Here is a 24,827-nt window from a genome sequence, read left to right as displayed (position 1 = left end):
ATTCCAAGGAGAAACTAAATACCAGGGAACTATGACAAATGAGGAATGGGAGATTTTAGATAGAAGGCACTTGGAAGCATTCAGTTATGCCTAGCACCATCAATGACATTTAACATTACAAAAGTAAAGATGATGAAAGAGTTGATGGAAATCCTAGCAAAATTGTAGAAAAGTGCTCCACTTCAAATAAGATATTTCTCATGAAGTATTTATTTAATATGGAAATTATAGAAGGTGGGTATATTAAAGATTATTTAAATTAGTTGAATACTATTACTAGTCAGTTATCTTCTGTGGGTATTAATTTTGATGAAGAAATTAGGGCTCTCTTGATTTTGTGTTATTTGCCTAAAAGCTGGAATTGCTTGGTAATGGCTATGATTAATTTTGTTTTTGGATCTAATACCCTAAAATATGATGATGTGATCAGTGTTATTTTGAGTGAAGAAACTAATAATAAATCCTCAAGTGGATCTACATTAGGAAGTTCTTTGAATGCATGAAGTAGAGATAGAATGATTGAGAGAGGAAATAGTTCTAAAAATCATGGGAAATCAAGAGGAAAGTCAAAGGAGAAGAGGTTTTAATCTAGAGGACTGAGAGATTGTTGGTATTATTGTAAAATAGGGCATAAGAAGAAAGATTATTGGACTCTAAAGAACAATGAAGTAGATAAACCAAAAGGGAACAAGGAGGGAAATGTGGTAAGTAACAAATCCAAAAAGGGTGCTTTACTTCTATCTTTAGAAAGTATTGATGATTCATAGGTTTTAGATTTTGGTGCTTCATTTCATGCTACACCTCATATAGGCCTATTTATTGATTATGTCAAAGGGGATTTTGGGCTTGTTTATTTGGGGGACAATGAACCCTATCAAATTGTTGGAAAGGGAAAATTTAACATTAAGTTGTAGAATTAGAATCATTGGCTACTACGTGAGGTAAGACATGTTCCAAGGCTCAATAGGAATTTAATTTCAGTAGGGCAACTCGGTGATGAGAGTTGTGTAGTTACTTTTAGTGATAAAAATTGAAAGGTTTCAAAAGGTTCACTTGTAGTAGCAAAAGGTACAAAAGTAGGCACCTTATATCTTTGTATAGATCATAGTTTTCCTTCTACTTTGATTTCCTTAGAGAAAAATCAATGTCCAAGAATTGTTGCTATAGGTGAGCAAGGAGAACAAATAGCTATTGTAGATTATGATATAGCATTGTGACACAACAGACTTGGGCACGTGAGTGAGAAAGGTATGAAAGTACTTCATTCAAAGAAAGTTTTGCTAGGTCTGAAACATGTCAATATGGATTTCTATGAAAGTTGTGTATGGAAAAAAAAAAAAAAGAGCAATTTTTGTGAATATTGGAAAGGCGAAGAAAAGTGAAAGATTAGAACTTGTACATATATGTATGGGGAATGGCTCAGGTATCTTCCCCTAGTGGCTCTCATTATTATGTTAGATTTATTTCCTTAGATACAAATCTAATGTATTTCAAACTTTTAAAAAATGGAAATGCTTGGTATAAAATGATACTAGAAAGAAATTAAAATGTCTCAGATTTGATAACTGTGATGAGTATTACACTCATGAATTTGAAGATTATAGCTCCACTAATGGTATTAATAGATAGAAAACTATTCCAAGGACTCCATAGGAAAATTGAGTGGCTAAATGCATTAATGGGACAATAATGGAGTGTCTAAGAAGCATGAGGTTCCATACAGGGTTGCACTTAAACTTTTGTGCATAGACTATCAATACTATTGTATATTTAATTAATAGAGGTCCCCCTACTTTTTTGGGTTGTGGTATTTGAGAGGAAGCATGGACTAGTAAGAAGGTGAGTTATTCTAAACTCAAAACTTTTAGTTGTGAAACATTTTCTCATAAAAATTTTGAAAATAGAACCAAGCTAGAAGCTAAGTCAAAAAAAGTGTATTTTTTGGATATGGAATTAATGAATTTGATTATAGGCTTTAGGATTTTGCAAATCATAAAATTGTAAGAAGCATGGATGTCATATTCAATGAAAAAGTATTGTACAAAGATCTATTGCAGCAACATGAGAAGAAAGAAGATGATTAAGTGGAGCTGGATGATACTCTAAAAGATGATGTTCCAATAGTTCCTCATGATTTGCAACAACCACAACAATAAATACTACACACACCAGTGAATGCTAGACAATCAACAAGACTAAGTAAACCTCCAAAAAGATTTTCTCATTCTTTGTATTCTATTTTACTTACTAATGCCAATGAACCTAAATGTTATGATGAAACTATGCAGGTGGATACTAAGATTCAGTGGGTGTTTCCAATAAAAGATGAAATGGACTTTTTTCTAAAAAATAAGACATGGATTTTATGCAAGTTGCCTGTAGGTAAAAAAGATTTATAGAATAAATGGGTTTATAGGTTAAAATAAGAGGATGGAGGTAAGAAAAGATGTAAAGCTAGATTAGTTGTAAAAGGATTTGCATAGAAAAAGGACATTGATTTTGATGAAATATTTTTTTCTATTGTTAAAATGACTTCTATTTGCACTATTTTAGGTATTGTGGTTATTGAAGATTTACATTTGGAGTAGCTTGATGTTAAAAGAACCTTCCTTCATGGTGATTTAGATGAAGAGATCTATATGGCATAACCACAGGGATTTGAGGTCAAATGTAAGTATAACTTAGTGTGTAGATTGAAGAAAAGTTTATCTGGCTTGAAGCAAGCACCTCGACAATGGTATCTAAAATTTGATAGGTTTACGCACAAACATGGATACAATAGATGTCATTCATATCATTTTGTTTATTTTAAGACATTGGATAATGACAACTACATTATTTTATGTTTATATGTTGATGATATGCTTATATCTAGGTCTAACATGGATCACATTAAGAGGCTAATATGCTAGTTAACACATGCATTTTTTGTGAAGGATTTGGGGGTAGCAAAACAAATCCTTGGTATCGTTGATCTTATATGGGTTTTGACAAGTGAGTGTCAACACACTTAAACCATTTACTTAGTTCATGCCAAACTATTAATACATGTTGAGCATAACATGTAAATATTAGGCCATGCCAAGTTGCAATGAGTGTCGAGTCACTCGTATGCCAAGTCACTCAAGTGCCAAGTAGGCAGACCATGCCAAGTGAATTCAAGTGCTGAGTAAATAGTGGATGTCAAGTAGTTCAAGTGTTGACTCAGAAACATAAATACAATGTTTGTAGAGAATCATAGACTTCATATGCTGAGTGACATGGTTTGGAAATATTTGTTTGTAATGACACAAAAAACTATGTAAACCATTTCTAAGTCAACTTAAGGATAGATTTCTATCTTTTAGAGATAAGGACTAATCTATGTTTGGATTCCCTATGCAATTACATGCAACTGATTAGAAAATAGGAAGGCTTAAGTGGAAATATGGATCAATCTCAGTCATAGACTCATACCTATTCACAAGCCGCCAGAGTCTTCTTAAGGAAGATGAAATCCTAAACTTTTTTATGGTGAGACAATGGTTGAATGACAAAACTAAAGAAGAAAAAAAGATAGTTTGCAACAATTTCAAGGAGACTTAGTAGTAAGAGTGTACTATAGAATCAATTAGAGAAGAATAGAGGATAGAGATGGATACAACATTAATACATCAAATAGTGAAGGATCAATCAAAGATTGTATAGAGGTGATCTATTATCAGGCAAGCAAGTGCCAACCACATGATCTATGCTAAGACATTTTGACAAGTGACTTTAGTTAAATGTCTTAATTAGAGTAGTCCTAATAGGTTGTAATAAATCTTTTAATAGGGTGCTTGCTTAATTGTAAGTTAAAGTCCTCTAATGAGGCACACTTCTAATAGGGTGTTGAAATCCTCTAACAAGGTGGGACTTAACAGTCTTTGCAAGCCTTTAATAGGGTAGGCCTTTCACAAGGAAAACCATGATTCATGGTCAAACCATTGTAACCTTAATTAGATAGACTTTATTGCTACAGTAGTGAATATTTGTGAGTGCCATCCCCACCTCAATTTTACCTTCTCACTTAGAGGGTTTCTAGGTAATCATATCTAGTGTTATGTGTGTGTTTGATTATATGTTTACATGATTGATGCATATGCTTTACATGTTACTTTAGTATATTAATGAATGTGATGAGTGAATGGTGAATTTTTTATGGCTTCAAGTTTAAGATCTTGATTCACCCCCCTCCTCAGAAGTTTATTCTCTTTTCACTTGTAATTCAAATAATTGGTATCAAAGCCAAGTTCTCTAAAAGAGAAGCTTTGTAGCTTAGAGAAAAGATCTTGAAATGGAAATCTACAAGTTGGTAAAGGCTATTGAGAACTAGGAGATTGAAATACATCTTATACTACATCAATTGAATGACGCAAGAGAGAAACTAATGAAATCCTTGAAGAGAAGGAAAGAGATTGCTATTGTGGAGAATGTCATACTATATAAAGAGATAGAAACCACTAAGCTATTTTTAGATGGTAACACCAATGAATTTGATGCAATAGTTGTAGATCTAATGGAAAAGAATAGAATTCAAGCTGAGGAAATTATAAATCTCAAGTTGGAGCAAGAATCACAAGCTATACTACTAGGTGAGCTAATTGAACAAAAGAAGAAAGCCATGGAAGAAAAATCCATGATTGAAGAAGACAAAATAATTCTAGTGAACAGATTGGAAGAGAAATCAATAGAGTTAACCAAGATCTCCAACATGCAATTGGATACTCTAAGTCAAATAATGAATGCCAACTATGAACTAAATGTCAAGGACATTGAAATAACCACATTAAAGTTGTAGAATGATCTAAAAAGAGAAATCTAATTTGCTGAAAGTTTCAACAAGCCAAATGAACCCATCAAATACTTTGAGGAATTATTGAGATCCCCTAGATCCAATAAAGATACATCGGGTTTGGGCTACACAAGCACTGAAGAAGGAGAATCATCCAAAGTTGTTGAAGAGAGGAACATCAAAGGTAAAAACTCCAAACAAAACTATCTTTTTTGTGGTAAGTAAGGACATACTACTAATGTGTGTAGGAACAAGTTCACAAACTATAATTTCAAGCCTAAAAACATGACTCATTATCATAAGTGAAACAAGCAAGGTCATCAGGCACATGAATGTAGAACTAGGACCATGCACATGAACAAAGATTTGAAGGATACTGCTATAACTATCAGAAGTATGGACATAGAGCCTTTGAATGTACATCCAAATCCATGTGGTCATCAAACAAGTTACCAAAGGTAAGAAGCTATGTAAACCTTTATAATTGGAACTATAACACAAGACATAGATGTCATTATTGTCAAGAATATGGACATATTCTTGAGAATTGTATTAGGAAACACTTGAGTGGAAACTACAAAAGATAGTTAAGTAAAACTACATGTTTTAGCTATTTGAAGATTGGTCACTTTAGCAAACATTGTCTAACTAGGTCAAAGGCAAGGTAGATGTTGAGCACATCAGAGATCAAATGGAGAAGGGATCACTTCACCCAATGAATTATGTGATCACACCTTATCAAACTAGACAATCAAGAGGTATGTGGGACTAATACTCAAGTGTACTATCATACATCAATTCCAAAGGAGGCAATACTAAAAAGACTACATTAGTATGAATAAAGATGCAAGATGTTGTCATAAATTCAAGTTTAATCTTTAAATTTTCATGTTTTTGTCGAGCATGAAATGTTTTTTGTGTATGCTAAGTGGAATGGTAATTGATGTCAAGCTACTAGACTAGTTTGTTGGTGTTGAGTCTGTAGTAGCTACTAAATGATGGTAATATTAGTGGATGCCAAGTGATTCTGAAATTGAGTTGATACTAAGCTTACAATGGTATAAGAACTAAGCATTTAATGCAAGGTTTTTGAAGGATATTTGATCAATTTCTACTCATTATTCATCACTTTAAATTCAAGCAAAGAGTGAGCAGAGTGAAAGGAGATTCAGAAACTTGTTGATAGAATTTGTAGAGAATTTGATAGTGATCTAACACCAATTCTCCAGATTTCACAAGGTATTTATCACAAGCTGAGCTACATAGTTTTACTTTGCAAAAACCCTAGCTTGACAAATGGCATCTAGTTCAAAGAATGTAGAAAGGAAAGAGGTTTTGAATGTTCAACTTGTCAATAATGAAGTTAAACAACCTATATTTAAGGCCATTCTTGACATAGCTTACAAACAATATCCTTCAAACACTTTGTCCATGATCCCATCAAATGTCATAATGGTGTAAGATGTTAGAAAGTTTTATAACCACAAAATAGGAGGAATAGGAAGCATGGAAATGAGTGAATCATATGATAGGTTATGTGAAAATGGTATTCTGAAAGAAGAATATAAAATAGTTGAGAAGAAGGGTTTGATGCATGCCCTAGATTTTCCTAGTGTATTCAAAACTGAATGGATTAGAATTGTATTGAGTCAAATACATGATGGATCTTTATGTTTTGAAGGTGGACCAATTAAGATTACCAAGAGGATAATCTGTAGGGTTACTAGCTATCCAACCCTAGATTGACCCAAGACTCTAAGGAGTGATTCCAAGGAAGTGATAGAGAAAAACACTGGAGAAAAATGGAGTAAAAGAGGCATGACAATAGATATTGTTACTGAACCATTGTTGAACTTTTTTGTTAGGGTAATCTCTCACAAATTCTATCAATCTAGTAGATTGAATAGTGTACCCTATATTACTATGGATGTTGGCTACAAGATTGTGAAGAAAGATCATACTTATGATCTGGCTGAGCTTCAACTACAACAATTGATGGAAAATCTTGGAGCAATTAGAAAAACCAAGAGTACTCAATGTAAATTTGGTTCAATCATTTTATGTATATTATTTTATGTGCTAAATACATTCCCCTACTTTGGTACAATAAGTTGGAAAACAAAAAGGTCAATAGTAGTATAGATCGATGAGCACATTGAATAGATGGGAGAAAACTTTGAAACCATCATGATAAGCTATTTTGAAGATTTTAACAAGTCAATGAAGTAGAAATTTAGGATACTTGTTTACTTAGTTGAAAAATATTATAATGAAATATGTTTTCTTATTGGCATTGAGTATACATATGTGCAAGCTGCAACACCAAGAGTTAGATGGTTAAGACCCTTAAGTTATGAAATTAATATGGATGAAGCATCGATAGCCATCACAACACTCCTAGTAGAGGAAATTCACAAAACTACAAAAAAATTTGGAAATTATGATGTGATGAAAACAAAAGTTGAAATGGAGTTGAAAACTGATTCCACAATCAAGAAAAATGATAGGCTGGTGAAGAAGCTTAAAGCTAAATTTGGTGAAGGTGTAGATGAAGAAGATGAAGAGGATGAAGAGGAAGAATAAGAAAAAACTCAAGAACCTCTTGCATTAACTCAAGCCATAGGAGAGGACAAGGAAGAGGAAGAAATAGAAGGTGCCAAGGAAGAAGAAACTAAGGAAGTACCTACACATGCCAAGCCAAAGAAGAGAAAGGCTAAAATACAGTTAGTGGCTAAGAAAAAGAAAACTGTTAAACCAAGCCCAACCAAGCCAACAACACCTACCACCAAAGCTAACACATGAATCACAACACAAAAGACCAAGGAGAAATCCAAGCAAAGAGAAAAAGGTGGCCAAGTATAAAAGAAACAAAGAAGAAGATATGTTGCATAGCCAAATTTAGATGGAGAAAGGACTAAATCAGGTGATATAAGACAATTCAAAATGGTAAGTCACAAACCACTTTTTGATCTTGAATATTTGTGTGAAAATGTCAAGAATTATACAGATTTATCTGGTTTAAAGTATATTGATTTTGAAAAACTTGGGAAAGAAGAGAAGAATCTATTGGAAGAAGGATTTGTATGCTATGATGTCTAAATTCAAGAACATCCACTAGAATTTTCCAACACTATACCAAAAGGTTTATATGATATTGTTGAGAAAAAGTGGCATTACTATTTAAATTTGGAAATATAGATTAGAGAATAAACATTGGCCCAAGTAATGCCAAAGCTAAAAAAGGGGCAAATTACTAAGGAAAACAAGAAATATGGAGGAAGGTTCACACCAAAATATAGAGCCTTTAGCATTCTTTGAAACAATATTGAAGATGTGGTCAAAAAGTCAACACAAATGTGGAACTTATTTATGGGCTAACCACTGTAAAACAAGGAGAAGCTAACCCTTTTGAGGGTAAAGATGAGGATAAGGAAGATGATATAGTTGGGAAGAAAAATTTAAAAAAAAGTGATGACAAGGCAATAACTAAATAGTAGCTAGATGAATAGAGTGTAGAGGACACAAAAGTGTTGAGTGTAGTCCTCCACATGACATAGTCAAGTCTCCTAAAACCATTAATATTAAGGATGTCTCTGATCTTTTAGCACAAAACATCAATCCCTTGACTGAAAAAGACTTGAAGAAGATACTGGACCAATCTACACTGCACACCAAGTTATGTGAAAATCTAATTTTGGTTAGTATATATGAGCTCCAAAAGCCAATGATTAATGTCACAAGGGACAAGGTGAATCCACAAGAACCACCTTCTATCATCCCTTCAATTAATCAAGTACAAAATTTGACTAAAACAATAGTAAGGAAATCTACTAGGATTGATCCATTTGTTAAAATGGACACAATTGAGCAAAGGCAGACTGTAGAAGAATAAAAAGACATTACTACTAGACAACAAGGACTAGGATAGATAGATTCTTCTATACTTGAAGTAAAAGGACCAGATGTTAGTCAAGTCATTGTGATAGACAAGAGAAAATCTAAAGAATATGAGAAAACACCTAAGGTAAAGGAGCAAGAAGCCATCTAGGCATTGGTAATTCTACCAACATCTAGCATTTCTCCTAAAAAATTTCTTCAAAAGCCCAGCATAGAAGCTATACCATTGCAAATCTCAGTGCTAGGCTCTAGCTCTTCAAAAGTTGAAAAGGTAATTCACTATGGAGATATCACTCTAGATGAAGAAATAGTGACTCCTAAATTTGATTATGATACAATGACACTAGACCAAATAAGCATTTTGCAACAAGCTCTAGAGAGAAAAAAGCATCAAGAAATTCTTAGGAGAGAATATAGGCAGAAGAAAGCACTTTAGGAAATTAAAGACATCTTTCTAGATGCATTTAGTCTACCCACTTCTGAAGAGACCAAGCCACTACTAAAAAAACTATTAGATATAGTGGAAAAGGTTAATTATTAAGACATTGATACTAATGCTAAACTTTTAGAGTGGTCTAAAAAGAAAAGATATCTGGTGATATAGCACTCACTCAAGTTGCACTAACAACAAAGGTTGAGGATGTGAAGCAGGTACTTGAGAATATATTCTCATTGTACACCAAATCATGTGACCCTACACTCTTCACCCAAGAAACTAGACATTTTATTTTGAGCCTAGAGAGAAACCTAAATATATCAGGTACTCGGCTACCTCAGAACCCATCTCAGAGTGAGAAGCATTTTCATACATGGCTTCAAACTCAAAGTTAATTAGCTATGTTAATAGAAAAAGAGGCTAACATAAGAGCCAAATTGATAAGTGTATAGGCGTCCCTCACCCCACACATGGAAATACTACACAAGGAACTACATTATGCAAAGAATCTATTGAAGAAAGACCTCAATATTTCTACTCTAGATGGCCTAGTACACATTGTTGTCGAGCTTGCTATCCAGGTCAAGTCACTAGATGTTGCATGTGACAATTGGGATGTAGCTCTTAAAATCATAATGGAAGTCCATAAAACATTTTTGGAAAAACACACTATTCATGTATAACCCCTTTGACATAAGTGTCAAAAAGGGGGAGAAATATTCAAGGGGGAGAGATAAAGAAAGGGGGAGCTAGAAATAGAGAAATATAGAAGGAGGAGCATGAACAAAGGGGGAGAAAAGAATAAAAGAAAGGAAAAGATATAATATGAGAAACCATATGAGCACCCCTATGATATACATTTTTGAGATATTTTGAGATTAATTTTTGAGGAAAATAGTAAATAGATACAAATATCAGCTATGTCAGAGCATATCAAGTGAAAAGAGTATCAAAGATATAGTACATTGAAGTCAAAGAGGAGCACAAATTTTGGACACAAATAGACACACTAAATTAGGGGGAGTTATCAATTTTTGAGGTATATAGGTTATTGCAAAATTTTAAAAATTTAAAGTTTTGTATATAAGCCTAGTCATTGATATGGTATGCTCGAGAAGTTAAGTAGAATATTGTATATTTAAGTGTTTTTGACACTCATGTCAAAGGGAGAGATTGTTGATCTCAAATTGGTTTAGATAAGTGTCAACATACTTAAACCATTTACTTAGTTCATGTTGAACTAGCAATACATGTCAAGCACAATATGTAAATATTAGACCATGCCAAGTTGCAATGCATATTGAGTCACTCATGTGCCGAGTCACTCAAGTGCCAAGCATATAAACTATGTCAAGTGAATTCAAGTGCCAAGTAAATAGTGAATGCCAAGTAGTTTAGGTGCCGAGTTAGAAGCAGAAATATAATGTATGTTGAGTAGTAGAGACTTCATATTTTGAGTGACATAGTGTGCACATATTTGTTTGTAATGACACAAACAACTATGTAAACTATTTCTAAGTCAACTTAAGGATAGATTTTGATCTTTTAGAGATAAGAACAAATATATATTTGAATTCCCTATGTAATTACATGTAACCAATCAAAAAATAGGAAGGTTAAGGTGGCAATATGGATGAATCTTAGCTATAGATTCATACCTAATCCTAAGCCACTGGAGTCTTCTTAAGGAAGATGAAGCCCTAAAATTTTTTTATGGTTAGACAAGGGATGAATGAAAGAATTGAAGAAACAAATAAGATATTTTGCAACATTTTCAAAGTGACTTAGTAGTAAGAGTGTATTGCAAAATTAATTAGAGAAGAATAGAGGATAGAGAAGGATACAACATTGATACATCAAATCATGAAGGATCAATCAAAGATTGTATAGAGGTGATCTATAATAAGGTAAGTAAGTGCCAACTGCAAGATCTATGCTGAGACATTTTGACAGGTGATTTCAGTTAAATCTCTTAAGTAGAGTAGTCCTAACAGGCTATATTAAATCCTTTAATAGGATGCTTAATTATAAGTTAAAGTCCTCTAACCAAGCACATTCTAATAGGGTGTTGAAATCCTCTAACAAGGTGGGACTTAATAATCTTTGTAAGCCTTTAACAAGGTAGGTTTTTCATAGGGTAGACCATAATTCATGGTCAAACCATTGTAACCTTAATTGGATACACTTTATTGTTGTAGTAGTGAAGATTTTTGGTTGTCATCCCCACCATAGTTTTACCTTCTCACTTCGAGGGTTTTTGAGTAATCATATCTAGTGTTATGTGTTTTTTATTATATGTTTACATGATTGATGCATATGCTTTACATGTTATTTCAATATATTAATGCATGTGATGAGTGAATGGTGAAATTTTTATGGGTTCAAGTTTAAACTCTTGATTCACTCCCACCCCTCTTAGAAGTTTACTCTTTTCCTACTTGTAATTCCAATAGGTATGAAGATTTATTTAGATGGGAAGAATGAGAAATTGACTTTATCATAGGCTAATTATATTGCAAAGGTGTTGCAAAATTTCTCTATGGAGAATGTTAAAGCTTTTAGCACACCTTTACCTGGTCATTTGAAATTGACTAAAGAGATGTGTCCCAAGACACAAGAAGAGGAGGATAAGATTTCTAAGGTACCTTTTTCTTTAGTTGGCAGGTACTTGATCTATGGTATGGTATGTATGAGGCCAAATATTGCATATATAGTCGAAGTTGTTAGTAGATATATGAGTCATCTAGGAATTGAGCATTGGAATGTAGTCAAATGGATTCTCAAATATTTGAGAGGAACATCCCGTAAGCGTTTGCACTTTGGGGGCTCTACTATTGATTTATAGGAATATGTTGACTCCAATTTGGTAAGGGATGTTGATACCACACAAAGTACTATTGGTTATGTATTTACAATTGGTGGAGTATCGGTGAATTGGGTTTCTAGGTTATAGAAGGTTAATACTTTATCTACTATAGAGGTAGAGCATGTTGTTGTTATAGAGGTAGCCAAGGAGATGATATGGCTTTATTTCTTCATGGAAGAATTGGGACACCCATAGAGGGATAATTATTTATTTACTAGCAGCTAGAGTGCCATTCATCTTGCAATGAATTTAGCTCTACATTCAAAGACAAAACATATATAGTTGTGATACCATTTCATTTGGTCAATTTTGGATGATGGAAAATTAAAGTTGGAGAAGATACATATAGTTGCTAATCTAGTAGATATGTTTACCAAGGTAGTAATAAGGGGGAAGCTAAATTCCTCTTTAGCCTCAGTTGGTCTTCTTTACTAAAAAAATAAAATGAAAATAGAGTCTAGGGTGGCTTGATATTCTAGTGGGAGCTATAGATTTAGTATTTCTATGATCAGTCTCCAAGTGGGAGGTTATTATTGTGGAGTCTGATCAATCTCCAAGTGGGAGATTGTAGTGATGTGGAGCCTAATCAGATTTAGAGGTTTATTTGATGCAATTTTCTCCCCATATTATTTCTATGGGGGTTTGGGGGTAGCACCCCCAAGATGGGGTCAAGGAGTAGTGCCCTTGTGGGTCCTAGGGTAGCACCTCAAGTGCACTCCTTATCGTAGTATAGGGTGGGGTTGAGGTGCAAGACCCCTAGGGGGTTTTGGGGGGTAGCACCCCCAAAGCCAAAAATGACCTTATATTATAAAAGGTTTTGGCTACTATTTTTTTATTGTTCTAGCCCTAATTTTGTAAGTAGAAAAAAGCTTGTATCAAAGGTCTTAGTATTAGAGATTTTCATAATGTATTATGTAAAATTTGGTTCTTGCAGCAGTATTGAGATGTTAGGGATTACACATTGTAATCAGGTTGTAATTACTAGATAATAATAATATTATAATTTTTGTTGGTGGACATAGCCTAGGAATTGGGTGAACCGTGTTAAATCTAGGTGTCTTGTGTTCTCTTATATGCAATCTATTATTTTTTGATAGTGGATATATTTTCATGTAACTATTATTTCTATCTAAGGTTAATCCTAAAAAATACCCTAGACTCATTGTCTTCCTTAGGTTCTCACACAAGACAACCTTTGCTTTTGACCAGCTATCTCTATAAATAGAAAATTAAGATCTTTTTTCATTCATCCTCTATCATCCATTTTAGGGTTGAGTAGGATTAGGTAAGATTTAATGAATCTACCCATCTTTTCATTTCATTTCCTTCTATAAAATTCTTCTTCAATCTTTTTTGAATTCACCTCAAAATGTTTCATCTTGAATTTTGTGCCACTAACTCATCAAGCTTATCTTCCACACGGTTCACACAATCCAAGAAATCAATCTTGTTAGCTTAGATTCATCGCATTCATGATCTTTCTCATTATGATGTCACTCAACATTAACTTTCTTTGGATGCTTAGCACATACTACATTGGTTAGCAGCCACTATCAAATCACTTGGCACTAACTAATGTTTACTTGTGCTCGACATCAACTAAAATTTACTTAGCTTACACTATATCACTCGACATACACTAAAATTTGACTTTTCTTGGCTCCAACTAATTTTCTTTTTGGCTTAAACTAACATTGCTTGGTGCCTATTCTATAGATTGTTAAGCTTGACATACACAATTCATTTTACTTGTTCTTTTGAACTTAATTAGTGTATCCATATTTTGCAACCTTAAGTAGATAATCAATGCACTATAATATTATTGTCTTAACTAATTTTTGTACTCATTTGATCAAATTCTTTACATCAATCAAACAAATGATAGTATTCAAATAAACTAAGTTGTTGTCATACTAGAAAGTAGCATGTTTTACATGAGTGAAAAAATAATAATTGAAACACATTCTCATATTTGTATCAATCTATTGTTAACAATCTCCCTCTTTGGCATGGATGAAAAACAAAACTTAATTAGTTACAACCAACAATAATACCAAAGAGAAAATAATTCCTTACATTGAAGTACCTCCCTCTATCAGCAACATTCATCTTCTACATAGGTTACAAAATTTTATTATGATCAATAGGGAATCAACTCATCCTTATGACTCCCTCTTCATCACTTCTTATATCTCCCTCTGAGTAGATATTTCATGTTTCTATCTCTTTATTTCTCTCTTTCTCCCTCTTTGAATACAATGCCAAGCACTTGTTTTCTTCCTTTGTCACCTAGCTTGTGACTAATTTGTAGCTCTAGCTCTTTGATTACTTTAGGAAAATCCCAAAGAAAGATTCACTACATCAATCTGTAACATATTCCAATCATCCTTTTTGATGTAGAGCACTTCTCATGTTTCTTAAATACCTTTGGATAGGGGCATTGTTAGAAACAATAGTCCACCAAGATAAGTAAGAGGGTGGGGGTGGGGGTGAATTAGTTATCCAATAATTAAAAAATTTATCCACCTTAAAAAATCTTAACCATTCAACCAAAGTAAATAACAATGATACAAAGATACACATACACAATTACACTAGATATGTTAACTATGGAAACCCTTGATTAGAGGGAAAAACCTAATGGTAATGATGCCCACAAGATGATGTACTAATATAAATATTATTTGTTAGAGGATGGACCTTGTTAGGATTTTATTACAACACTTAGTACATATGAGTCCCTATTAGAAGACTTTGAATCCTTGTTAGATGATTCCAACTCTTTTAGGAGTTGTAGAAGATAGAAGGACCCACTGTCCAAATATCTTTTGGGGAAAGATCATCGAATTCACTATCCAACTAATCTCTCAACTAGTCCTTGTAGATTAATTTTATGAACTAAAATTTAACTTCTTCCCTTTGTCATGTCAACTAGACCAATCACTATCAAACCTTGTAGATCAGTTCATGAACCTTGGATCCAAGTATCAAACTTTGGATCACACAATAAAACTTTGGCAATGAGGTTTCCTTCATATTTTCTCTACTCTACTTATCTTTGCATTTTGCTCTTTGCGTTGCTTACAATCATTCACATTGATCCATTCGCATCTCATCATGATAAAGGAAAATGTCCTTGCTTTATACTAAATCCATAAAATAATTCTCTAAGTTGGCTATTATACTTTCTCAATTAATTATTATAGGACCTTGTTAAAAACATGTTACACTTAGTGATAACCTTAATCTTTCACCTTATAAATTGAATAAATTTTTGTACATGCAATATTATAATGAGCCATCTTAGCTACATCATCTCCAAAATGTCTTCTTTACATCTTTAACTTTTACTTTACAAAATAACAAATCTGCTAAGAGATATAACAAGTTTACCAAAACATGCCTCTGTAAACTCTATCTTAGAATAGTCTCCACCAAAACTTGCATAACTTCTTCCAAACAAAATATGTTGTGCTTCTAAGGTTAGCTACATATACTAGACATTATTAGTATCTCCCTTAAAACTCTCTTAGTGAAAGTACTCAACTTTCTATTCGTACAAACTCAATCTTTCCTCTATTCTTCTGTCAAATACCAGAGAAATATGCTATGTTGACATCAATGAAAAAAACAATCATGAATGTAACATATCATCATTATAATGATCTAATCATGTTCCTACAATACTCCCCCATAGGAATATCATTAACATTCATGCTTCCAATAAGTATCACTCCTAGTTTGCATCTTAGATACTTGTGAGCATCCTTAGGTAAAGCTTTTGAGATGATATCAGCTATTTTCTCTTTTATGTTAACATATTCCATCTTCGCCTCTTTATCTTGAACTAACTCTCTCAAGTAATTATACTTTATTACAATTTTCTTAGTCTTTTTATGCGTCACATGATTCTTTGATATATTTATAACACTTGTATTATCACAATAAAGTATCATACATTCAGTGATTTCCTCCTTTATACCTTTGAGTAGTTGTTTGATCCATACAATGTTTGTAAAATTTATTGTAGCAACAACATATTCTACTTCAATATTAAATTGAGATATGTAGTTTTGTTTCTTGTTAGTCCATGTAACCAACCTTTTTTCTAAGAAAAATGCTTCTCCACTAGTTCTCTTTTTGTCATCAATATTTCCAGCCCAATCAACATTAGTGTAGGCTCTCAATTCAAATCTTTCATTTTTCTTATAGTATAGACCATAATATTTTGAGCCTTTTATATATCTCATTATTCTCTAAATAGCCATCAAATGATTCTCCCTAGGATTAGCAAAAAAACACGGAACTATCCCAATAGATAATATAATATCAAGTGTGTTGTATACTACATATTATAATTTTCCAATCATAGACATGTACAATGTTTGATTCACCTCAGCTAAAACATCATTCTTTGACAATTTATGTCATGTCACCATAGGTATGCATATTGGATTGGAATCTTCCAATCCAAAAAATTTTAGTATCTCTTTTATATATTTTGACTGAGTGATGTACATAACATATTTCATCTAATGTACTTGCAAACCCACAAAGAATTTGATCTCTCCAAACATAGACATCTAAAATTATTTCTTTATTTCATTTGCAAAAGCTTTACATAAAGTATCTTGACCTCAAAATATGACATCATCAACAAAAATTTTAGATAGTAAAATACTTTTTCCTTTCTTTGTCTTCAAGTACAAATTGTTGTTTTCACCAATCCTCTCAAATCTAATTTTCACAAGATAATTGTAAAACCTTTCATACCATGCTCTTGGTTCTTGCTTCAAACCATATAAAAATTTGTGTAGTCTACATACCATGTTTTTGTTTTTAGCATCAAAAAATCCTTCTAGATGTTTTGTATAAACTTCTTCTAATATACCATTCAAAAATGTAGATTTAACATCCATTTGATAAAATTTGAAATAGAGTAAGTAAGAAGAGTTCTTACTCCTTCCAATATTGCAACAAGAGTGAATGTTTCTTCATAGTCTATCCCTTCATCATGTGGATATCCTTTACAAACTATTCTTGCCTTGTTCCTTGTGACTTCACTATTTTCATCTAACTCATTTCTATACACCCACTTGGTGCCAATCACATTTCTATCTTATCATCTAGGAATTAGAGTCCATGTCTTATTTTTCTCAATTTGTTCAATCTCTTCGTTCATGGCTTTACTCTAGTCCACATCTTCTAAGGCATATTTCACTATCTTAGGTTCATGCATGCTAAGCAAACATGTATCATTTTGAAAAATTTTCCTTGTTAATTGTATTACATCTTTATCTCCAATGATTTTTACTACAAGGTGATGTATCTTGACACATTTTAACAAAATTGGTTCTCCTCTATTTTCATTTTTTGGTATTTCAAATTTTGAATCACTATTTACATCTCTACTAGGTAGTTTAACATCTCTTTCATGCACACTAATCACAATTACCTCAACTTCACTCTGTAACTTGACACCTGAATGTTGCTCTATTCTTGAATGAAACTCAACATTCATAGTATACAACTTGGCAGTCATTGAAACTTGATGTTGATCTACAACTTGATTTATAGCATCTTCATCAATAGCCATACATTCATTAAAATATACAAATGATTTGTATTCCTATGGCTCCTTCATAGGTTCAACTTCCTGTACTTCTATATATTCATCAAATTTCACATTTGCACTTTCCACAAATTTGTTTGTATTAGTATTTAAACACTTTAAGCTTTTCTTCTTGTGAAATAGCCAAGGAATATACCTCCTTCACTTTTTTCATCTAGTTTACCATTCCTAACATCCTTAAGAATATAACACTTTCTTCTAGATACCTTAAAATATTTTACATTGGGTGAGTATCCACACCATAGTTCAAAAGTTGTTGAATGAGTACCTTTCTTGACTTACACATGGTTCAAGATATAGAAAAATGTACTTATAGCTTCTCTCCAGTATTTCAAAGATACATTTTTCTCCATCATGGGTGTCCTAGCATAGTCCATTATAGATCTCTTCCTCTTTTTAGAAATTCTATTTTGTGGAGGGGTCCTAGGGGTAGATGTCTATCTTTTGATTCCTCTATCATTACAAAATATCATAAACTCATTTGATGTAAATTCTTCTCCTTTTTCATATCTCAAACATTTTAGACTTTTACCTATTTCCTTCTCAACTCTTACTAAGTACCACTTAAAGATTTGGAAAGCATTAGATTTCTATTTCAGAAGCATGAATGTTATTATTCTAGAATAATCATCAAAAAATAGCATAATGTACTTATCTCCTTTGTAGCTTTGCACATCAATTGGTCTAGACAAGTGAGTATAAACAATCTCTAATATTCCTTTAGAGGTATGAGTCTTACTCTTAAAACTTGACTCTGTCATTTTGCAATTGCAAATTATTTTGTTAGGTTTCTTCAATTTAGACAAACCTCTAACTCTTCTCATGTTACTGATACTAACCAAGTTATCAAAATTCAAATGACATAACCTCTTGTGCCATAGCCACACTTCATCAAACTCTATAATTAAACAAGTAGCATCCTCCATATCAAGGTAGAATAGATTACCTCTAGTTTGAGCAGCTTTTCCAATTATTTTTCCATAAATATCATATATCTTAGCAACCTTATTCTCATACTCAACCTTACAACCTAAACTATTAGTTGTGACACACTCAATAAATTATAGTTAAGTCCTTCAACATAATAAGCATTGTCACAAAAAATCTTTTCTATGAGTTTGATAGAACATTTTCCTTTTATTAGACAAGGTGCATCAATACCAAACCTTACAATATTTCCATCATAATAATTCAAGGTAATAAACTTACTTTTATCACCAATCATGTAATTTGAACACCCACTATCAATGATCCGTCTATCATTCTTGTTCACACAAGACACTAGTGTGGTTGCCTCATCCTCATCAGAATCATCCTTCATTGCAACATACACCACAAAATCATCATGATTGTTTGATCCATCTTTAGTTTCCTCTTCAAAATTGTAGTAAGACGTCTTGCCTTTGTCTTTGTAATCTTTGTTGTCTTCATCTCTTCTACTTTTTTATTTGTCTCCACCTCTGTAATTCTTCTTCTCTAGACATCTAGTAGAAATATGACCAATGTAATTGCAATTAAAACACATGATAGGTAACTTACCTTTGAATTTTCCTTTACCTATGTGAAATCTCCTTGCTAGTAATGCTTTAAGTTATTCTAAATACTCTTCATCTGTATCACTATCACTAGAAACATATTTTACCTTTTTCTTCTTTTCATTATGTTCCTTTAATGATAGCTTTACTTTAAAAGCATATTCAACATTGTTAGATTTGAAGTTATTAAAATTAAATAGCTCAAAAGAAGTGATCCTACCTACCAGATCTTCAAGAGTCAAATTAGAACTTGGCACACATCTCAGTTCTTGTATTGTAAAAAATATAATAGCATAGATGGGTAGTAGTGTTCTCAATACTTTTCTTAGTATAGTCTCGTCATCTATCTTACTAGTAGATAATGTTATAGCATTAACAACATCCTTTATCTTGGAGTAGTAATGAGCAATATTCTCACCTTCTTTCATTCTCATATCATCAAACTTACCTCTAAGAATTCCATATTTGGCTCTCAAAACATTTAGAACTCCTCCATAGATGGTGTGAAGAGAATCTTGCATCTTCTTTGCACTATCACAACCCTTAATATTATTGAACTTGACATAACTTAGGGTAGAGGAAATTTTTAACATTTTCTAGTTGTGTCCTTTCTTTTTTTTTAGATCTTCAGTAGTTAGGGCTCTTGTAGGATCAACATGCTCAATAGCTATGGTAGATTATGTAGGGTCACCAAGACCTCCTAAGTGTAGCTTCATCTAGATTTTCCATGCAAGAAATTTATCTCTATTAAGTTTGGGTACCTCTCTTTTGACATCTTGGTCTTATACTTCTAGTACCTTCAAACTAGTCCTCTTAAGTAGATGGCTTTTATACAATTATTGAAATTCTTTAGAATAATTTAGAGGGGGTGAATTAGTTATCCAAGGTCTAGATGTACAAATAAAATTGTTCACATCTTAGTGAACCCATATCCATAAAACATATTTATCATGCATGCATCTATTAGATCATACAATCACTTAAATTTTGTAAGTTACTATCAAATCAAATTTGCATAAATGTAAGTATGAAACATAACAGATTTAGGAACACATTTGACACAATGATTTTATATGTAAAACCAATTTGCGAATAACAACTAGTAACATGCTACTCATTCTCACTCTTTTAAAGTGATGTCTGGTAAAGGTTACAATACGCATTGTTAAATGTGACCTAGATATAGGATTTCAATCACCATGTTAGGAGTGATCCTTGTTACAAGACTTTAGATAATTTAGTTGGAATGTCACTCAATTAAAAGATTTATAAATGAGTGTTAGGTTAACCTTAATCCAAAGGTTTTACCCTAAATTGATACAATGATTAGAAAGTAACAATAAGGCTTGATTTGATAACAACTTACAACACCCTTGCAGATTATAGATCTCTATTTTCAATCCTCCATTCTACTTGGATTTCATGTTGAAAGCATGAATTCCAATGATATTCCTATGGAGGAGTATTGTAGATATGTTATCATGATGATATATTACATTCATGATTCTATTTGTCATTGATGTCAACAAAGCAATTTTGTGTGGTATCTAACAGAAGAACAATGAAAAGATCAAGATGATATAGATAGATCATGGTATACATTCAGTAGAGAGGTTAAAGGGAGATACTAATAAGTGTCTAGTATATGTAGGTAACCTTAAAAGCATAATATATTAAGTCTGAAATAAATTATGCAAGTTTTGGTAAAAAAATTCTTAGATAGGGTTTATAGAGGCATGTTTTGGTAAACTTTTTATAGCTCTTAGTAGATTTTTTATTTTGAGAAGCCATAGTTACAGATGTGAAGAACACATGTTGGTGATGACGTGGCTAATTTTTCTTGTCTCAATGACATTTTTACAAAAATTTATTCAAGTTTCAATGTGGAAGATTAATTGAGATAGTTTAACAACCAACTCAAGAAATTTCTTATGGATTTGATATAAAGAAAGGAAATTTTCCTTTATCATGGGTATCGATGTGAAGTGATCATAAGCAATAGTAAGAGTGGAATGTGAAGTCAAGTAGAGCAGAGCAGAAGTGAAGGAAACTTCATTACCAAGGTTTTATTGTGTGATCCAATGTTGGATACTTGGATCTGAGGTTCATGACTTAATCTACAAGGTTTGATAGTCATTGGCTTGGTTAACAAACTAGAGGAAAGAGAAACTTAATATTAAATTACTTGTTTGGTAGTGAGCTCTTCTTGTAATTGAAATTGCATGTTTGGGCAATGGGCTCTTCTTGCATACATTGTACTAAAACTCCTAACAAGGTTGGCACAACTCCTAATAGGGTTTGAATCTCCTAAATGGGATTCAAATTATCCTAATAGGGACTCATATATACTAAATTTTGTAATGGACTCCTAATAGGGTCCATCCTCTAATAGGAAATATTTACATTAATACATCATCTTGTGCATCATTCCTATCAGGGTTTTCCCTCTAATCAAGGGTTTCCCTAGTTAACATATCTGGTGTAATTATCTATGTGTATCTTGTTATGGTTGTTTTTTACTTTAGTTGAATGGATAAGAAATTTTATAATTGATAAATGATTTAATTATTGAATAACTAATTTACTCCCCCCCACACCACTTAGTTATCTTGGTGGACTATTGTTTCTAACATTTCACACACTTCAACTTTGATAACTTGTTCACCCTTCAAGAATCCCTACCCTTAAGCCTTCTTACTTTTCTTTCCAATAAAAATCTCTTCTCTTTGATCACTGAATTAAGTACTACCCTAGACTCCTTGTATTCCTTAGGTTCTTGCACATGACAACCTTTTGTTCTGACCAACCATTTCTATAAATAGAAAATTAAGATCTTTTTTCCATTCATCCTCTATCATCCATTTTATGGTTAGGTAGGCTTAGGTAGGATTCAATGAATCTACCCATCTTTTAATTTTATTCCCTTTTAGAAACTTCTTCAATCCTTTCTGAATTTTTTTTTAAATGGTTCATCTTGAATTCTGTGCCACCAACTCATCAAGCTTATCTTCCACACAATTTACACACTCTAACAAATCAAAATTGGTGGCTTAGATTAATTGTATTCATGATCTTTCTCATAATGTTGTCACTTAGTGTTAACTTTCTTATGATATTGAACATATAGTACATTTTTTGACATCCACTATCAAATCAATAAACACTAACTAAAGTTTATCGTTGCTTGACATTAACTAAAATTTTCTTGGCTTACACTTTTTCACGCAGAATACACTAAAATTTGACTTTTCTTGGCTCCAACTAATTTTCTACTAGGCTTAAACTAACATTTCTTGACACCTATTATGCATATTGTTAAGCTTAGTAGACACAATTGATTTTACTTGTTCTTCTTAACTTAATTAGTGTATCTATTATTTGAAACCTTAAGTAGCTAATAAATGAACTATAATATCACTATCTTAATAGATCCTTGTACTCCTTTTCCATACCATAACTCAACCTTTCCTCTAGGTTCTACTATTACCTCATTTGATCAAATCCTCTACATCAATCAAACAAATGATAGTACTCAGATCAACTAAGTTATTTTCACACTAGAAAGTTGCAAGTTTTCATCAATGACAAAATAATGATTGAAACACATTCTCATACTTGTATCAATTTTTTTTCAACACATCCCTTAATATTGATATTCATCTAGGTTGCTTTCCAGTAACAATCTCAAAAGGTGTTTTAATGTACTCCTATTCAAAGGACTACTATATGAAAATTCATCTTGTGCCAATACTAGCTCCCAATTACTTGGTTTTTCTCAAACTAAGCATCTTAGAAAACTACCTAAGCTTCTATTCAAAACCTCTATCTTTCATCTATATATGGATGGGATGTAGAACTAAACCTCAACTTTTTAACCATCTTCTTCCACAAAGTCATCCAAAAATAACCCATAAACCTATTGTCTTTGTTAGAAATAATACTTCTTGGTAATCTATGCAATCTAACAATCTCTTTAAAGAAAATTTCAGCAACATACTCAACATCTAATGTCTTCTCACATGGTATGAAACAAGCCATCTTAGAAAATCTATCAACAACAAAAAGTATGGAATCATGCCCCTTTAATGTCTTAGGTAGTCTAAGAAAAAAATCCATATTGATGTCACTCTGAGGTTTCTCAGGAACAAAAAGGTATATACAAACTAGTATTTTGACTTACTCCTTTTGCAACTTGACAAGCTCCACAACTCCTTAAAAAATTATAAAAATCATTATATATTTGTGGCCAATAGTATTTATCCTTCAACAAACTCAGTCTCTTATCAATTTCAAAATATCCAGCCAGTCCAACACAATGTTTTTCTTTAATAAAGTTAACTCTCATATCACTTCTTGGTATACACAACTGAATTCCTTTGAATAACATACATTTTTGAATGAAATACTCATAATACTTACTCATGTGATCTGATAGATTTGGTGCTCTATACTCTCTCCACACCTTACAAAAATTTGAGTTAGTATCATACAATACTTTCATCTCATCAAAACCATGAACTTCAACCTTCATCACAATCAACAAAGAACATCTTATGTTTAGTGCATCAACAACTTGGTTAGTAACTCCACTCTTATGCTTGATTACAAATGTGAAACTCTACAAGTACTCAACCTACTTCATATGTCTTTGGTTCAATTTATATTGACTTCCCAAGTACAATAAATAGTTATGATCAGTATACAATACAAAATCTTTAAGAATCAAATAACATCTCCAATTCTTTAAGGCTTGAACAATAGAATAAAACTCTTGATCATACACATAATACTTTCTTTTAGCACCATTCAACTTTTCACTAAATAAAGCAACATGTTTACCTTCTTGACTTAACACAACTTCTATTGCACTACCTCTTATATCACATTCAACTGGAAATACCTTATTGAAATTAGAAAAATCCAATATAGGTAATTCAAAAACCTTTTTTTTCAAAGTCTAAAAACTCTTATAAGATCCAAGTGTCCACTTGAAATCCTTTTTATCTCCTCTCATTGTCTTAATCATAGCATTACAAAAAGAACTTAAATTCTTTATAAACTTCGTGTAGAAACTAGCCAAATCATGAAATGATCTTACCTCACTCACATTCTCAAGTTTATGTCATTCCAAAATTGTTTTAACCTTCTCATGATCCATTCCCAAACCATCAATTTAAATCACAAATCCCAAATACACAATCTCCTCTTACATAAAGGATTATTTTTTCAAGTTAATCATCAACTTTATTGGCTTTTGATTTGACATAATTTCAACTACCTTTTATGATATCAAAAAACTTAGGAATTAGCTAGAAACCATATTGGGTGTTTTGGAAAAAAAAAGGACCAAATAACAAGACATTAGAGTATTCTCCACTTTGAACTCTACAAAATTTAGGCAGTTTTTACCATGGAAATTCAGTATTTTTCACTTCAAAGTCAATGTTTATAACATGAATTCAAAAATAATAGATTACTTAGCCTTCTTTCTTCTAATTCAATGGCAATGAAGAGATGATAACTAGTTATTTTACCAAACCCTAAACACCATGAATCAAGTAAAAGCTAACAATTATTTCTTAGACAACAAAACATTAAAAGATTGATTGATTATAATTTTTCTACATTATGAAATACATTCCAATTAG

This window comes from Cupressus sempervirens, chromosome 3, assembly GCF_028749045.1.
Source record: "Cupressus sempervirens isolate cs-2001-9-10 chromosome 3, ASM2874904v1, whole genome shotgun sequence".
NCBI lineage: Eukaryota > Viridiplantae > Streptophyta > Pinopsida > Cupressales > Cupressaceae > Cupressus > Cupressus sempervirens.
This window is presented reverse-complemented; position numbering follows the sequence as displayed.